This window comes from Haliotis asinina, chromosome 1 (assembly GCF_037392515.1).
Source record: "Haliotis asinina isolate JCU_RB_2024 chromosome 1, JCU_Hal_asi_v2, whole genome shotgun sequence".
NCBI classification, from domain to species: Eukaryota; Metazoa; Mollusca; class Gastropoda; order Lepetellida; family Haliotidae; genus Haliotis; species Haliotis asinina.
Window position 1 is genome coordinate 68,799,440 of NC_090280.1, and position 19,722 is coordinate 68,819,161.

The following is a 19,722-nucleotide window of genomic DNA, read 5'->3' on the forward strand; positions in this document are numbered from 1 at the left end:
ATGACCATACAAAATCACCTGTTTTGTGCCCGAGTCACCACTCTAGAAGATACAAGTGTCAAAAAACATAAAAAGTATCAACATTGGCCGTAAATGGACACATTCGGTGTTAATTTTTATGTAAATGTAACTGCCGAGAAGACAATTCAAAATGGCGGTCATTTTCATTATTTTCAAACGCAAATACATGTCAAAAAAATACACACCCTTTAGCAATACAGAAAAGTCACAATGACGGTGATCAGATTGACATTAATAAAACTATCCATGATCAACTTTGAGATGGTGTCGGCCAGCAAATCAAATGTCATGAAAATGCTCACAGACCTCCACCACATAAAATGGCCAGTGAAAACCTGAGTATTAAAGGCCTTTTCATGAGCCAAAGACATCATACTAACTGAAGATAGTGTCAAACAAACTCAGTACTGGGGAGGCTACGACATCAGATTTTTCAGCTGCCTCCTCCTGTGCTACTTCAATACCCTTGGATACAGCAAAGGGGTTCACCTTTCACGGTGTCTTGTCAGGAGTCTCGATCACAAGGAAAAGCGGCCAATACTCGATCGATGCAGAAGGTCTGTGATCAGTATCAATAGGGTCAATTTCAAGTGGACATTTGGGGCTTTGGGGCGGAATTTCATAGGTGTAAGCCATGGTTAGTGTAATATGGTTCATCATCCGAGCCACCCACTCACCACGGAGTATCACAAGGACAATGCTAAAAGCAAGTGGGTCGCCAACTTACAGCACCAAGGATACTCGGATGATCTACTCCAGCACAAGAATTAATATTAATATTTCTACGAGATTGGCCAATGAGCCATATTAACTACGAGGTTCAAAATATCGGGGTTCATATTTTTCATACGATGACATAGGGAAAATATTATTTTGTCATGGTGAGGTGATGTCATGTGCAATGCCAAGACGCCACGTCACCAATCCATGGGGCACCACTACAGGCATACATGAGACACCACAATCACATCCACCAATGGATGGCACACCGCCAAAGTCATAGGGCACCACCACCGGCATACATGAGTATACCACATCATCCACCAATGCAAGGGGCACCACCACCTTCATACATGAGTACACCATCACATCCACCAATGCATGGTACAGCGCCACCAGCATACATGACTACACCACAACATCCACAAATGCATGGCGTACCACCACCGACACAGATGAGCACACCACAAGATCCACAACGCATGGTTCACCACTACCGGCACACATGAGTCACCACCATCACATCCACCAATGCATGTCGCACCTAGATGGGCATACACGAGTAGAACACAACATCCACCAATGCATCGTCCACCGTCACCGGCATACATGAGACACCACCATCACATCCACTAATTCATGGGGCACCGCCAGCCTCATACAAGAGATATAGCCATCACATCCACAAATGCATGGCGCACCGTCACCGGCATACATGAGACACCACCATCACATCCACTAATTCATGGGGCACCGCCAGCCTCATACAAGAGATATAGCCATCACATCCACAAATGCATGGCGCACCGTCACCGGCATACATGAGACACCACCATCACATCCACTAATTCATGGGGCACCGCCAGCCTCATACAAGAGATATAGCCACATCATCCACAAATGCATGGCGCACCGCCACCGACATACATGAGAACACCACAACATCCACAAATGTATGTCGCACAACGACCACCTTCATACATAAGTACACGAAAACATCCACCAACGCATGGCGTGACATCACCTGCATACATGAGAACACCACAACATCCACCAATGCATGTGCACCACCACCCTTATACATAAGACACCACAATCACATCCACAAATGCATGGCGCACCGCCACCTGCATACATGACAACACCACAACATCCACCAATGCATCTCCCACAGTCACCGGCATACATTAGTACACCAAAACATCCACCAATGCATGGCACACTACCACCAGCATGCATCAGTACAACGCAACATCCACCAATGCATAGGGCACCACCACATTCATACATGAGACACCACCATCACATCCACCAATGCATCGTGCACAGCCACTGACACACTTGAACACACCATCACATCCACCAATGCATGGGGCAAAGCCACCGACGTACAGGAGTACACCACAACATCCACAAATGCATCGCACACCCAAACCGGCATACATGAGTACACCACATCATGCACCAATACATGGCACACCATCACCAGCATGCATCAGTACACCACAACATCCACCAATCCATGGGGCACCACCACAATCATACATGAGACACCACCATCACATCCACAAATGCATCGTGCACAGCCACTAGCATACATAAGCACACCATCACATCCACCAATGCATGGAACAAAGCCACCAATATACAGGAGTACACCACAACATCCACCAATGCATCGCACACCAAATCCGGCATACATGAGTACACCACAGCAACCACCAATGCATGTCACACCACCACCAGCATGCATCAGTACACCACAACATCCACCAGTCCATGGGGTACCACTACCCTTATCCATGAGACACCAGCATCACATCCAACAATGCAAGACACACCAGCACCGGCATACATCAGCACACCACAACATCCACCAATGCATGGTGTACCGCCACCGGCATGGAGCACAACCACCAGTATACATGAGTGCATCACAACATTCACAACTGTGTGGGGCACCACCACCCTCATACATGAGACACCATCATCACATCCACCAATGGATGGCACACCGCCAAAGTCATAGGGCACCACCACCGGCATACATGAGTATACCACATCATCCACCAATGCAAGGGGCACCACCACCTTCATACATGAGTACACCATCACATCCACCAATGCATGGTACAGCGCCACCGGCATACATGACTACACCACAACATCCACAAATGCATGGCGTACCACCACCGACACAGATGAGCACACCACAAGATCCACAACGCATGGTTCACCACTACCGGCACACATGAGTCACCACCATCACATCCACCAATGCATGTCGCACCTAGATGGGCATACACGAGTAGAACACAACATCCACCAATGCATCGTCCACCGTCACCGGCATACATGAGACACCACCATCACATCCACTAATTCATGGGGCACCGCCAGCCTCATACAAGAGATATAGCCATCACATCCACAAATGCATGGCGCACCGTCACCGGCATACATGAGACACCACCATCACATCCACTAATTCATGGGGCACCGCCAGCCTCATACAAGAGATATAGCCACATCATCCACAAATGCATGGCGCACCGCCACCGACATACATGAGAACACCACAACATCCACAAATGTATGTCGCACAACGACCACCTTCATACATAAGTACACGAAAACATCCACCAACGCATGGCGTGACATCACCTGCATACATGAGAACACCACAACATCCACCAATGCATGTGCACCACCACCCTTATACATAAGACACCACAATCACATCCACAAATGCATGGCGCACCGCCACCTGCATACATGACAACACCACAACATCCACCAATGCATCTCCCACCGTCACCGGCATACATTAGTACACCAAAACATCCACCAATGCATGGCACACTACCACCAGCATGCATCAGTACAACGCAACATCCACCAATGCATAGGGCACCACCACATTCATACATGAGACACCACCATCACATCCACCAATGCATCGTGCACAGCCACTGACACACTTGAACACACCATCACATCCACCAATGCATGGGGCAAAGCCACCGACGTACAGGAGTACACCACAACATCCACAAATGCATCGCACACCCAAACCGGCATACATGAGTACACCACATCATGCACCAATACATGGCACACCATCACCAGCATGCATCAGTACACCACAACATCCACCAATCCATGGGGCACCACCACAATCATACATGAGACACCACCATCACATCCACAAATGCATCGTGCACAGCCACTAGCATACATAAGCACACCATCACATCCACCAATGCATGGAACAAAGCCACCAATATACAGGAGTACACCACAACATCCACCAATGCATCGCACACCAAATCCGGCATACATGAGTACACCACAGCAACCACCAATGCATGTCACACCACCACCAGCATGCATCAGTACACCACAACATCCACCAGTCCATGGGGTACCACTACCCTTATCCATGAGACACCAGCATCACATCCAACAATGCAAGACACACCAGCACCTGCATACATCAGCACACCACAACATCCACCAATGCATGGTGTACCGCCACCGGCATGGAGCACAACCACCAGTATACATGAGTGCATCACAACATTCACAACTGTGTGGGGCACCACCACCCTCATACATGAGACACCATCATCACATCCACCAATGCATGGCACACCGCCACTGGCATACATGAGTACATCACAACATCCACCAATGCACTGTGCACCACCACCGGCATACATGAGAACAAAAAAAACTTCCACCAATGCATGGGGCACCACCACCGAGATACTCGAGTACACAACAAAATCCACCAATGCATCTCACACCACCATCGACATACATGAGTAAACCACGACATCCACCAAAGCATGGCACACCGCCAACAGCATACATGAGTACACCTCAACATCCATCAATGCATGGGGCACCACCACAGACATACATAAGCCACCACCATCACATGCACCAATACATGGCGCACCACTATCGGCATACAGAAGTACACAACAACATCCACAAATGGTCCTGCCACCGGAATAGATGAGCACACGACAACATCTACCAATGCGTGGTTCACCCCCACCGACATACATGAGCACACCACAACAACCACCATTACATGGGGCACCACCACCGGCATACATGAGTACCCCACAACATCCAAAAATGCATGGGGCAAGACCAACGGCATACATGACTACACCACAACATCCACCAATCCAGTAGTCACAACCACCGTCATATATATACAAGAGACATCACCATCAGATCAAACAATGCATGGCGTACCGACATTGGCATACATGAGCAGACCACAACATCCACCAATGCCTGGGGCACCACTACGTTATACATTAGTACACCACAACATCCACCAATGGATGGCGTACCGCCACTGTCATACATGAGCAGACCACAACATCCACAAATGTATGTCGCACCTCGACCACCGGCATATATGAATACACCAAAATATCCACCAATACATGTCGCACCACCACCAGCATGCTTCAGTACACCACAACATCCACCAGTCAATGGGGCACCACTACCCTCATACATGAGACACCAAAATCACATCCACCAATGCAAGGCACACCAGCACCGGCATACACGAGCACACCACAACATCCACCAATGCATGGTGTACCGCCACCGGCATGGACCACTACAACCAGTATACATGAGTGAATCACAACCCCACCCGCATACATCAGACACCACCATCACATCCAAGAATTGATGGCACACCGCCACTGGCATACATGAGTACACCACCACATCCAAAAATGTACTGTCCAGAACCACCGGCATACATGAGGACACCAAAACTTCAACCAATGCATTTAGCACCACCACTGGCATACATGAGTACACCGAAACATCCACCAATGCATAGGGCAACACGACCGGCATACATGAGCACAACACAACATCCACCAATGCATGGTTCAACACCACCGGCATACATGAGCTACCACCATCACATCCACCAATGTATAGCGCACCACCAGCGGCATACATGATTATACAGCAACATCCACCAATCCATTGGGCACCACCACCGGCATACATGAGTACACCACAACATGAACCAATGGATGTTTGACAGCCACCGGCATATATGAATATCCCAAAACATAGGCCAATGCATGGGGCACCACCACAGGTATACATAAGATACAACCATCACATTCACAAATGCATGGCGCACCGCCAATAGCATGCATGAGTACACCACAACATCCATAAATGCATATGACACTACCACCGGTATACATGTGTACACTACACCATCAACCAATGGATGGTTCACAGCTACCAGCATACATGAATACACCATCACATACACCAATGCATGGGGCACCACCACAGGTATAAATAAGCCACAACCATCACATTTACCATTGCATGGCGCACCGCCACCTGTATACATGAGTACACCACAACATCCACCAATGCATGGGGAACCACCACGTCATACATGAGTACACCACAACATCCACCAATGGATAGGGCACTGACACTGGCATATATGAGTACACCACAAGATTCACCAATGCATGGTGTACCGTCACTTTCATTCATGAGCAGACCACAACAACCACAAATGTATGTCACACCACCACCACCGACATATATGAATAAACCACAACATCCACCAATGCATCAGGCTCAACCACAGACATCCATAAGTTACCACTATCACAACCACCAATGCATGGCACCCTGCCACCGATGTACAGGAGTACACAACAACATACACCAATGCATATCACAATACCATCGGTATACATGAGTACACCACAACATCCACCAATGCATGGGGAACCACCACGTCATACATGAATACACCACAACATTCACCAATGGATGGGGCACTAACACCTGGATACATAAGTCACCACAACATCCACCAATGCATCGTACACTAAAACCCCCAAAATTGAGACAACACCATCACATTCAGTAATTCATAAGGCACCGCCAACCTCACAAAAGAGACATAACCATCACATCCACCAATGAATGGCACAGCATCACTGACATACATGAGTACACCACAACATCCACAAATGTATGTCGCACCATGACGACTGGCATATCTGAGTACACCAAACCATAAACCAATGCATGGCCCATCACCACGGACATACATGAGTATACCACAACACCCACCAATGCATCGTGTAAAGCCAACTAAATACATGAGTACACCACAACATCCTGCAATATATGGGGAACCACCACCGGCATACATGAGACACCACTATCACATCCACTACTTCATGGGACACCGCCAGGCTCATACAAGAGACATAACCATCAAATCCACAAATGCATGGCACACCACCACTGACATACATGAGTACACCACCATCACATCCAACAATGCATGGCGCACTGTCACCGGCATATATGAGTAGACCGCAACATCCAGCAATGCATAAGGTACAACCACCAGCATATATAAGCCACCCCCATCACATCCCCCAATGCATCATGTACCGCCAGCGGCATACATAAGTACACAGCAACATCCACCAATGAATCGCACACAAAAACCGGCATACATGAGTACACCACAGCAACCACCAATGCATGGGACACCACCACCAGCATGCATCAGTACACCACAACATCCACCAGTCCATGGGACACCACTACCCTTATCCATGAGACACCACCATCAGATCCACCAATGCATGGCACCCCCCCGAACCCCCCACCCCCCCATCCCCCCACCAATGCATGAGGCACCACCACCGGCATACATGAGTACACCACAACATCCACGAATGCATCGGGCTCAACCACAGGCATCCATAAGCCAAAACAATCACAACCACCAATGCATGGTACCACGGCACCGATATACAGGAGCACATCACAACACACACCAATGCATGTCACACAACCACCGGCATACATGAATACACCACAACATCCACCAATGCATGGTGCACCGCCACCAGCATACATGAGGACACCACAACATCCACCTTTGCATCGTCCAACGCCACCGGCATACATGAGACACCACCATCACATTCACTAATTTATGGGGCACCGACAGCCTCACACAAGAGACAAAACCATCACATTCACCAATGAATGGCACACCAACACTGACTTACATAAGTGCACCACCATTACATCCACCAATGCATGTCACACCGCAACTGACATACAAGAGCACACCACAAGATCCATCAATGCACTGGTCACCACCACTCTCATAAATATACATAAACGAAAACCATCACATCCACCAATGAATGGCACACCATCACTGACATACATGAGTACACCACAACATCCACCATTGCATTGTGTACTGCTGACGGTATACATGAGTGCACCACAACATTCACAAATGTATGTCGCACCACGACCAACGGCATACATGAATACACCACAACATCCATCAATACATGGCGCACCGCCAGCAGCATGCATGAGTACACCACAACATCCACCAATGCATTGTGTACCGCCACATGTGGGGTGGCATATCGGCTCGCGGAGTGATGCCGTTGTGTGTTTTCGCGGGAAACTTGACAAAAGAAAGATACGTTGACATTCTAAATGGTCACCTTCTTTCGACAGCACAAACATTGTATGAAGATGATTGGATTTTCCAGCATCATAATGAATCAAAAAACACTGCGCGCTAAACAAAACAGAACCGGCATAAATGAGTACACCACAACATCCACCAATGCATCGTCTAACGTCAACGCCATACATGAATACACCACAACATCCACCAATGCATCGTGTACCGCCGACAGCATACATGAGAACACCACAACATCCACAAATGTATGTCATACCACCGGCATACATGAATACACGAAAATATCCACCAATACATGGGGTACCACCACAGGTATACATAAGAAACAACCCTCACATTCACCAATGGATGGGGCACTGACAACGGCATATATGAGTACACCACAACATCCACTAATGCATATCACATTACCAAAGGTATAAATGTGTACACCACAACATCAACCAATGGATGGTTCACAGCCACTGGCATACATGAATACAGTAAAACATCCACCAATGGATGGGGCACCACCACACGTATACATAAGACACAACCGCCAATGGCATACATGAGCAGACCACAACATCCACAAATGTATGTGGCACCACGACCACCGACACATATGAATACACCAAAACTTCCACCAATGCATGACACACCACCACCGGCATACATGAGTACTCCACAACATCCACCAATGCATGGAGTACCGTCACCGCCATACATGAGTACACCACAACATCCACCAATGCATGTCGCTTAACCACAGGCATCCATAAGCCACTGCTGTTACAACCACCAATGCATGGCACTCAGCCACTGGCATATACGTGACCACACCATTACATCCACCAATGCATGGCACTCAGCCACTGGCATATACGCGAGCACACCATCACATCCACCAATGTATGGCACCCCGCCACCGATATACAGGAGCACACCACAACACACACCAATGCATACCACACTACCACCGGTATACATGAGTACACCACAACACGAACCAATGGATGGTTCACAGCCACCAGCATGCAAGAGTACACCACAACATCCACCAATGCATCGTGTACCGCCACCGGCATACATGAGTACACCACAACATCAACCAATGCATGGGGCACCGTCACTGACATATATAAGAAGACCACAACATCCACAAATGTATGTCGCACTACGACAAACAATATATATGAATACACCAAAACATCCACCAATGCATGGCGCACCGCCACCTGTATATATGAGTACACCACAACATCCACCAATGCATAGGGAACCACCACGTCATACATGAGTACACCACAACATTCACCAATGGATAGGGCACCGACAGCGGCATATATGAGTACACCACAACATCCACCAATGCATGGGGCACCACCACGTCATACATGAGTACACCACAACATCCACCAATGCATGGCGTACCGCCACTGTCATACATGAGCAGACTACCACATCCACAAATGTATGTCACACTACGACCACCAACGTATATGAATACACCAAAAGATCCAGCAATGCATGACACAGCACCACTGGCGTACATGAGTACACCACAACATCCAGCAATCCATGTCGCTTAACCACAGGCATCCATAAGCCACCACTATCACAACCACCAATGTATGGCACTCAGCCACTGGCATATACGTGACCACACCATTACGTCCACCAATGCATGACACTCAGCCACTGGGATACACAACATAAACCAATGCATGGTTCACAGCCACGAGCATGGAAGAGTACACCACAACATCCACCAATGGATCGTGTACCACCACCGGCATACATGAGTACACCACAACATCCACCAATGCATGGTGCACCGTCACTGACATATATAAGAAGACCACAACATCCACAAATGTATGTCGTACCACGACCAACAATATATATGAATACACCACAACATCCACCAATGCATGGTGCACCGTCACTGACATATATAAGAAGACCACAACATCCACAAATGTATGTCGTACCACGACCAACAATATATATGAATACACCATTACCTCCACCAATGCATGGCACTCAGCCACTGGCATATACGCGAGCACACCATCACATCCACCAATGTATGGCACCCCGCCACCGATATACAGGAGCACACCACAACACACACCAATGCATATCACACCACCACCGGCATACATGAGTACACCACAACATCCACCAATGCATGGGGCACCACCACGTCATACATGAGTACACCACAACATCCACCAATGCATGGTGCACCGCCACTGTCATACATGAGCAGACTACCACATCCACAAATGTATGTCAAACTACGATCACCGACGTATATGAATACACCACAACATCCACCAATGTATGACACAGCACCACCGGCGTACATGAGTACACCACAACATCCAGCAATGCATGTCGCTTAACCACAGGCATCCATAAGCCACCGCTATCACAACCACCAATGCATGGCACTCAGCCACTGGCATATACGCGAGCACACCATCACTTCCACCAATGTATGGCACCCCGCCACCGACATAGAGGAGGACATCACAACACAAACCAATGCATATCACTCTACCACCGGTATACATGAGTACACCACATCATCAACCAATGGATCGTTCACAGCCACCGGCATACATGAATGCACCAAGACATCCACCAATGCATGGGGCACCACCACAGATATACATAAGCCACAACCATCACATCCACCAATGCAAGGTCAACCTCATACAAGAGACATACATACATAAATGCACCACAACATCAACCAGAGGATCGTCCACCGAAACAGGCGTATATGAATACCCCAAAACATCCACCAATGCATGGTTCACCACCACCGGCATAGATTAGTACCCCACAACATCCACCAATGCATCGTCCACTAAAACCCCCAAAATTGAGACAACACCATCACATTCAGTAATTCATGGGGCACCGCCAACCTCACAAAAGAGACATAACCATCACATCCACCAATGAATGGCACACCATCACTGACATACATGAGTACACCACAACATCCACAAATGTATGTCGCACCATGACGACTGGCATATATGAGTACACCAAAACATCCACCAATGGATGGCGCGACACCATCGCCATACATGAGTACACCACAACATCCACCACTGCATCATGTACCGCCAACGGTATACATGAGTAAACCAAACCATAAACTAATGCATGGCTCATCACCACCGACATACATGAGTAAACCACAACATCCACCAATGCATCGTGTACCGCCAACGGTATACATGAGTACACCACAACATCCAGCAATGTATGGGGCACCACCACCGGCATCCATAATCCACCAACATCACATCCACCAATGCATGGCGCACCACCACTGACATAGATAAGCACACCACAACATCCACCAATGCATGGCACACCACCACCGCTATACACGAGTACACCACAACACGAAGAAATACATGGGGCACCACCACTGGCATGCGTGAGTACACCACAACATCCACCAATGCATGGGGCACCACCACCTGCATACATCAGTACACCACAACATCCACAAATGCATGGGGCACCACCATATTCATATATGAGACACCACCATCACATCCACCAATGCATCGCACACAGCCACTGGCACACTTGAAGACACCATCACATCAACCAATGCATGGGGCAAAGCCACCGACATACAGGAGTACACCACAACATCCACCAATGCATAGGACACGAAAACCGGCATACATGAGTACACCACAACATCCACCAATCCATGGCACACAACCACCAGCATGCATCAGTACACCATAACATCCACCAGTCCATGGGGTACCACTACCCTCATACATGAGACACTACCATCACATCCAACAATGCAATGCACATAAGCACCGGCATACATCAGCACACCACAACATCCACCAATGCATGATGTACTGCCACCGGCATGGACCACCACCACCAGTATATATGTGTGCATCACAACATTCACCAATGTATGGGGCACCACCACCCTCATACATGAGACACCACCATCACATCCAATGCATCGTGCACAGCCACTGGCATACTTGAACACACCATCACATCCTCCAATGCATGGGCCAAAACAACCGACATACAGGAGTACACCACAACATCCACCAATGCATCGCACACCAAAACCGGCATACATGAGCACACCACAACATCCACCAATTGATGGGGCACCACCACAATCATACATGAGACACCACCATCACATCCACTAACGCATCGTACACCAAAACCGGCATACATGAGTACACCACAACATCCACCAATCCATTGCACACCACCACCAGCATGCATCAGTACACCATCACATTCACCAATGAATGGCACACCAACACTGACATACATAAGTACACCACCATTACATCAACCAATGCATGTCACACCGGAACCGGCATACAAGAGCACACCACAACATCCACCAATGCAATGGTCACCACCACCCTCATACATATACATGAGACACTACCATCACATCCACGAATGCATGGCGCACAGCAACTGGCATATACTTGAGCACACCATCACATCCATCAATGCATCGCACACCGCTACCGACATACTGGAGTACACCACAACATCCACCAATGCATGGCAGAGTACCACCGTCATACATGAGTACACCACAACATCAACTAATGGATCGTTCACCGCCACCGGCATACTTCAGTACACCACAACATCCACCATTGCATGGCGCACCACCACCACCATACATGAGTAGAACACAACATTCACAAATGTAAGGGGCACCACCACCGGCATACATGAGACACCACTATCACATCCACTACTACATGGGACACCGTCAGGCTCATACAAGAGACATAACCATCAAATCCACAAATGTAGGGCACACCTCCACTGACATACATGAGTACACCACCATCATATCCAACAATGCATGGCGCACTGTCACCGGCATATATGAGTAGACCGCAACATCCAGCAATGCATAGGGTACCACCACCAGCATATCCAAGCCACCCGCATCACATCCCCCAATGCATCATGTACCATCACCGGCATACATAAGTACACAGCAACATCCACCAATGAATCGCACACCAAAACCGGCATACATGAGTACACCACAGCAACCACCAATGCATGGGACACCACCACCAGCATGCATCAGTACACCACAACATCCACCAGTCCATGGGACACCACTACCCTTATCCATGAGACACCACCATGACATCCACCACTGCATGGCACCCCCCCAAACCCCCCCCCCCCCCCCAACCCCCCCCCCCCCCCCACCAATGCATCTGCCACCACCACCGGCATACATGACTACGCCACAACATCCACGAATACATCGGGCTCAACCACAGGCATCCATTAGTCAAAACCATCACAACCACCAATGCATGGTACCACGGCACCGATATACAGCAGCACATCACAACACACACCAATGCATATCACACAACCACCGGCATACATGAATACACCACAACATCCACCAATGCATGGTGCACCGCCACCAGCATACATGAAGACACCACAACATCCACCTTTGCATCGCTCACCGCCACCGGCATACATGAGACACCACCATCACATTCACTAATTCATGGGGCACAGGCAGCCTCACACAAGAGACATCACATTCACGAATGCATGTCACACCGCAACTGACATACAAGAGCACACCACAACATCCATCAATGCAATGGTCACCACCACTCTCATACATATACATAAACGAAAACCATCACATCCACCAATGAATGGCACACCATCACTGACATACATGAGTACACCACAACATCCACCATTGCATTGTGTACTGCCGACGGTATACATGAGTGCACCACAACATTCACCAGTGCATGGTTCAAAACCACCGGCATACATGAGAACACCACAACATCCACACATGTATGTCGCACCACGACCAACGGCATACATGAATACACCACAACATCCATCAATACATGGCGCACCGCCAGCAGCATGCATGAGTACACCACAACATCCACCAATGGATCGTGTACCGCCACATGTGGGGTGGCACATCGGCTCGCGGAGTGACGCCATTGTGTGTTTTCACGGGAAACTTGACAAAAGAAAGATACGTTGACATTCTAAATGGTCACCTTCTTCCGACAGCACAAACATTGTATGAAGATGATTGGATTTTCCAGCATGATAATGACCAAAAAAACACTGCGCGCTACACAAAACAGAACCGGCATAAATGAGTACACCACAACATCCACCAATGCATCGTCTAACGCAACGCCATACATGAATACACCACAACATCCACCAATGCATGGTGCACCGCCACCAGCATACATGAGAAGACCACAACATCCACAAATGTATGTCACACCACGACCACCGGCATACATGAGTACACCAAAACATTGACCATTGCATCGTGTACCGCCGACAGCATACATGAGTACACCACAACATCCGCAAATGTATGTCACACCACGACCACCGGCATACATGAATACACGAAAACATCCACCAATACATGGGGTACCACCACAGGTATACATAAGAAACAACCATCACATTCACCATTGGATGGGGCACCGACAACGGCATATATGAGTACACCACAACATCCACTAATGCATATCACACTACCAAAGGTAAAAATTTGTACACCACAACATCAACCAATGGATGGTTCACAGCCACTGCGATACATGAATACAGCAAAACATCCACCAATGGATGGGGCACCACCACAGGTATACATAAGACACAACCGCCAATGGCAGACATTAGTGGATGTTGTGTTGTACTCATGTATGTCAGTGATGTTGTGCCATTCATTGGTGGATGTGATGGTTATGTCTCTTGTATGAGGTTGGAGGTGCCCCATGAATTACTGAATGTGATGGTGGCGTCTCAAGTATGGGGGTGTCAGTGGACGATGCATTGGTGGATGTTGTGGTGACTTATGTATGCAGGTGTTGGTGCCCTATGCATTGGTGGATGTTGTGGTGTACTAATCAATGCCGGTGGTGGTGAACCATGCATTGGTGGATGTTTTGGTGTATTCATGTACGCCTGTTTCGGTTGACGATCCTCTGGTTGATGTTGTGGTGCACTTATATATGTATGTCTCTTGTATGAGGTTGGCCATGCATTGGTGGATGTGGTGGTTGTGGCTTATGTATACCTGTGGTGGTGCCCCATGCATTGGTGGATGTCTTGGTGCATTCATGTATGCCGGTGGCTGTGAACGATCCATTGGTTGTTGATGTGGTGTACTCATGTATACCGGTGGTAGTGTGAAATGCATTGGTTTGTGTTGTGATGTCCTCCTGTATGTTGGTGGCGGGGTGCCATACATTGGTGGATGTGATGGTGTGCTCGCGTATATGCCAGTGGCTGAGTGTCATGCATTGGTGGTTGTGATAGCGGTGGCTTATGGATGCCTGTGGTTAAGCGACATGGAATGCTGGATATTGTGGTGTACTCATGTACGCCGGTGGTGCTGTGTCATGCATTGCTGGATGTTGTGGTGTACTCATGAATGACGTGGTGGTTCCCCATGCATTGGTGGATGTTGTGGTGTACTCATATATGCCGCTGTCGGTGCCCTATCCATTGGTGAATGTTGTGATGTACTTATGTATGACGTGGTGGTTCCCTATGCATTGGTGGATGTTGTGGTGTACTCATGTATACAGGTGGCGGTGCGCCATGCATTGGTGGATGTTTTGGTGTATTCATATATATTGTTGGTCGTGGTACGACATACATTTGTGGATGTTGTGGTCTTCCTATATATGCCAGTGACGGTGCACTATGCATTGGTGGATGTTGTGGTGTACTCTTGCATGCTGGTGGCGGTGTACCATGCATTGGTGGATGTGATGGTTGTGGCTTATATGTATCTGTGGTGGTGATCCATGCATTGGTGTATGTGATGGTGTATTCATGTATGCCGGTGGCTGTGAACCATCCTTTGGTTGATGGTGTACACATGTATACTGGTGGTTGTGTCATATGCATTGGTGTGTGTTGTGGTGTACTCCTGTAAATCGGTGGCGGGGTGCCATGCACTTGTGGTTGTGATGGTTGTGTCTTATGTATACCTGTGGTGGTTACCCAATGCATTGGTGGATGTTTTTTGATATTCATATATTCATGTGAACAATATATCGGTGGATGTTGTGGTGCTCCTGTATATCGGTGCCAGGGTGCCATGCATTGGTGATTGTGATAGTGGTGGCTTATGGATGCCTGTGGTTGAGCCCGATGCATTCGTGCATGTTGTGGTGTATTCATGCATGCTGCTGGTGGTGCGCCATTGGTGTATGTGATGGTTGCGGCTTATGTATACCTGTGGTTGTCTTCCATGCATTGGTGGATGTCTTGGGGTATTCATGTATGCCAGTGCATGTGAACGATATATCGGTGGATGTTGTGGTGTACTCATGCATGCTGGTGGCGGTGCGCCTTAAATTGGTGTATGTAATGGTTGTGTCTTATGTACATGTATGACGTGGTGGTGCCCCATGTATTGGTGGATGTTGTGGTGTATTCATGTATGTTGGTGGTGGTACGTCATGCATTGGTGGATGTTTTGGTGTATTTATATATGTCGGTGGTCGTGGTGCGACATACATTTGTGGATGTTGTGGTGTGCTCATGTATGCCAGTGGCGGTACACCATGCATTGATGGATGTTGTGGCGTACTCATTTATGTCGGTGTCGGTGCCCTATCCATTGGTGAATGTTGTGGTGTACTCATGTATGACGTGGTGGGTCGACATGCATTGGTGGATGTTGTGGTGTACTCATGTATACAGGTGGCGGTGCGCCATGCAATGGTGGATGTGATGGTTGTGGCTTATATATACCTGTTGTAGTGCCCCATGCATTGGTGTATGTGATGGTGTATTCATGTATGCCGGTAGCTGTGAACCATCCATTGGTTGATGGTGTAGTGTACACATGTATACCGGTGGTAGTGTCATATGCATTTATGGATGTTGTGGTGTACTCATGCATGCTGGTGGCGGTGCGCCATGCATTTGTGGATATGATGGTTGTGTCTTATGTATACCTGTGGTGGTACCACATGCATTGGAGGATGTTTTGTGATAGTCATATATGCCGGTGACTGTGAACCAACCATTGGTTCATGTTGTGGTGTACTCATGTATACCGATGGTATTGTGATATGCATTGGTGTATGTTGTTGTGTACTGCTGTATATTGGTGCCAGGGTGCCATGCATTGGTGGTTGTGATAGTGGTAACTTATGGATGTCTGTGGTTGAGCCTGATGCATTGGTGGATGTTGTGGTTTATTCATATATGTCGGTGGTGGTGGTGTGACATACATTTGTGGTTGTTGTGGTCTGCTCATGTATGAAAGTGACGGTACACCATGCATTGGTGAATCTTGTGATGTACTCATATATGCCAGTGTCAGTGCCCTATCCATTGGTGAATGTTGTGGTGTACTCATGTATGACGTGGTGGTTCCCCATGCATTGGTGGATGTTGTGGTGTACTCATGTATACAGGTGGCGGTGCTCTATGCATTGGTGGATGTTGTGGTCTACTCATGTATGCCGGTGGTGGTGCGTCATGCATTGGTGGATGTTTTGGTTTATATATATATGTCGGTGGTGGTGGTGGTGTGACATACATTTGTGATTGTTGTGGTCTGCTCATGTATGAAAAGTGACGGTACACCATGTATTGGTGAATCTTGTGGTGTACTCATATATGCCAGTGTCGGTGCCCTATAAGTTGGTGAATGTTGTGGTGTACTGATGTATGACATAATGGTTCCCCAAGCTTTTGTGGATGTTGTGGTGTACTCATGTATACAGGTGGCGGTGCTCCATGCAATGGTGGATGTGATGGTTGTGGCTTATATATACCTGTGGTGGTGCCCCATGCATTGGCGGATCTTTTGTGATATTCATGTATGCCGGTGGCTGTGAACCATCCATTTGTTGATGGTGTAGTGTACACATGTATACCGGTGGTAGTGTGATATGCATTTATGGATGTTGTGGTGTACTCATGCATGCTGGTGGCGGTGCGCCATGCATTTGTGGATGTGATGGTTGTGTCTTATGTATACCTGTGGTGGTGCCCCATGCATTGGGGGATGTTTTGTGATATTCATATATGCCGGTGAATGTGAACCATCCATTGGTTCATGTTGTGGTGTACTCATGTATACCGATGGTATTGTGAAATGCATTGGTGTAGGTTGTGGTGTTCTCCTGTACATCGGTGTCAGGGTGCGATGCATTGGTGGTTGTGATAGTGGTGGCTTATGGATGCCTGTGGTTGAGCCCCATGCATTGGTGGATGTTGTGGTGTACTCATGTATCCCGGTGGTGGTGCGACATGTATTGGTGGATATTTTGGTGTATTCATATATGTCGGTGGTCGTGGTGCGACATACATTTGTGGATGTTGTGGTCTGCTCATGTATGCCAGTGGCGGTACACCATGTATTGTTGGATGTTTTAGTTTATATATATATGTCGGTGGTGGTGGTGCGACACACATTTGTGGTTGTTGTGGTCTGCTCATGAATGAAAGTGACGGTACACCATGTATTGGTGAATCTTGTGGTGTGCTCATATATGCCAGTGTCGGTGCCCTATCCATTGGTGAATGTTGTGGTGTACTCATATATGACGTGGTGGTTCCCCATGCATTTTTGGATGTTGTGGTGTACTCATGTATACAGGTGGCGGTGCGCCATGCAATGGTAAATGTGATGGTTGTGGCTTATATCTGTGGTGGTACCCCATGCATTGGTGTATGTGATGGTGTATTCATGTATGCTGGTAGCTGTGAACCATCCATTGGTTGATGGTGTAGTGTACACATGTATACCGGTGGTAGTGTCATATGCATTTATGGATGTTGTGGTGTACTCATGCATGCTATTGGCGGTGCGCCATGCATTTGTGAATGTGATGGTTGTGTCTTATGTATACCTGTGGTGGTGCCCCATGCATTGGCGGATGTTTTGGGATATTCATATATGCCGGTGGCTGTCAACCATCCATTGGTTCATGTTGTGGTGTACTCATGTATGCCGGTGGTGGTGCCCCATGGATTGGTGGATGTTGCTGTATAATCATGTATGCCGCTGGTGGTGCGCTATACATTGGTGGATGTGATGGTGGTAGCTCTTGTATGCCGCTGGTGTTGAACCATGCATTGGTGGATGTTGTGTTGTGCTCATGTATGCCGGTCGTGTTGCCCTATGCATTGGTGGATGTTTCGGTGTACTCATGTATGCCAGTGGTGGTGCTAAATGCATTGGTGGAAGGTTTGGTGTCCTCATGTATGCCGGTGGTTCGGGACAGTACATTTTTGGATGTGGTGGTGTACTCATGTATGCCAGTGGCGGTGTGCCATCAATTCTTGGATGTGATGGTGGTGTCTGATGTATGCGGGTG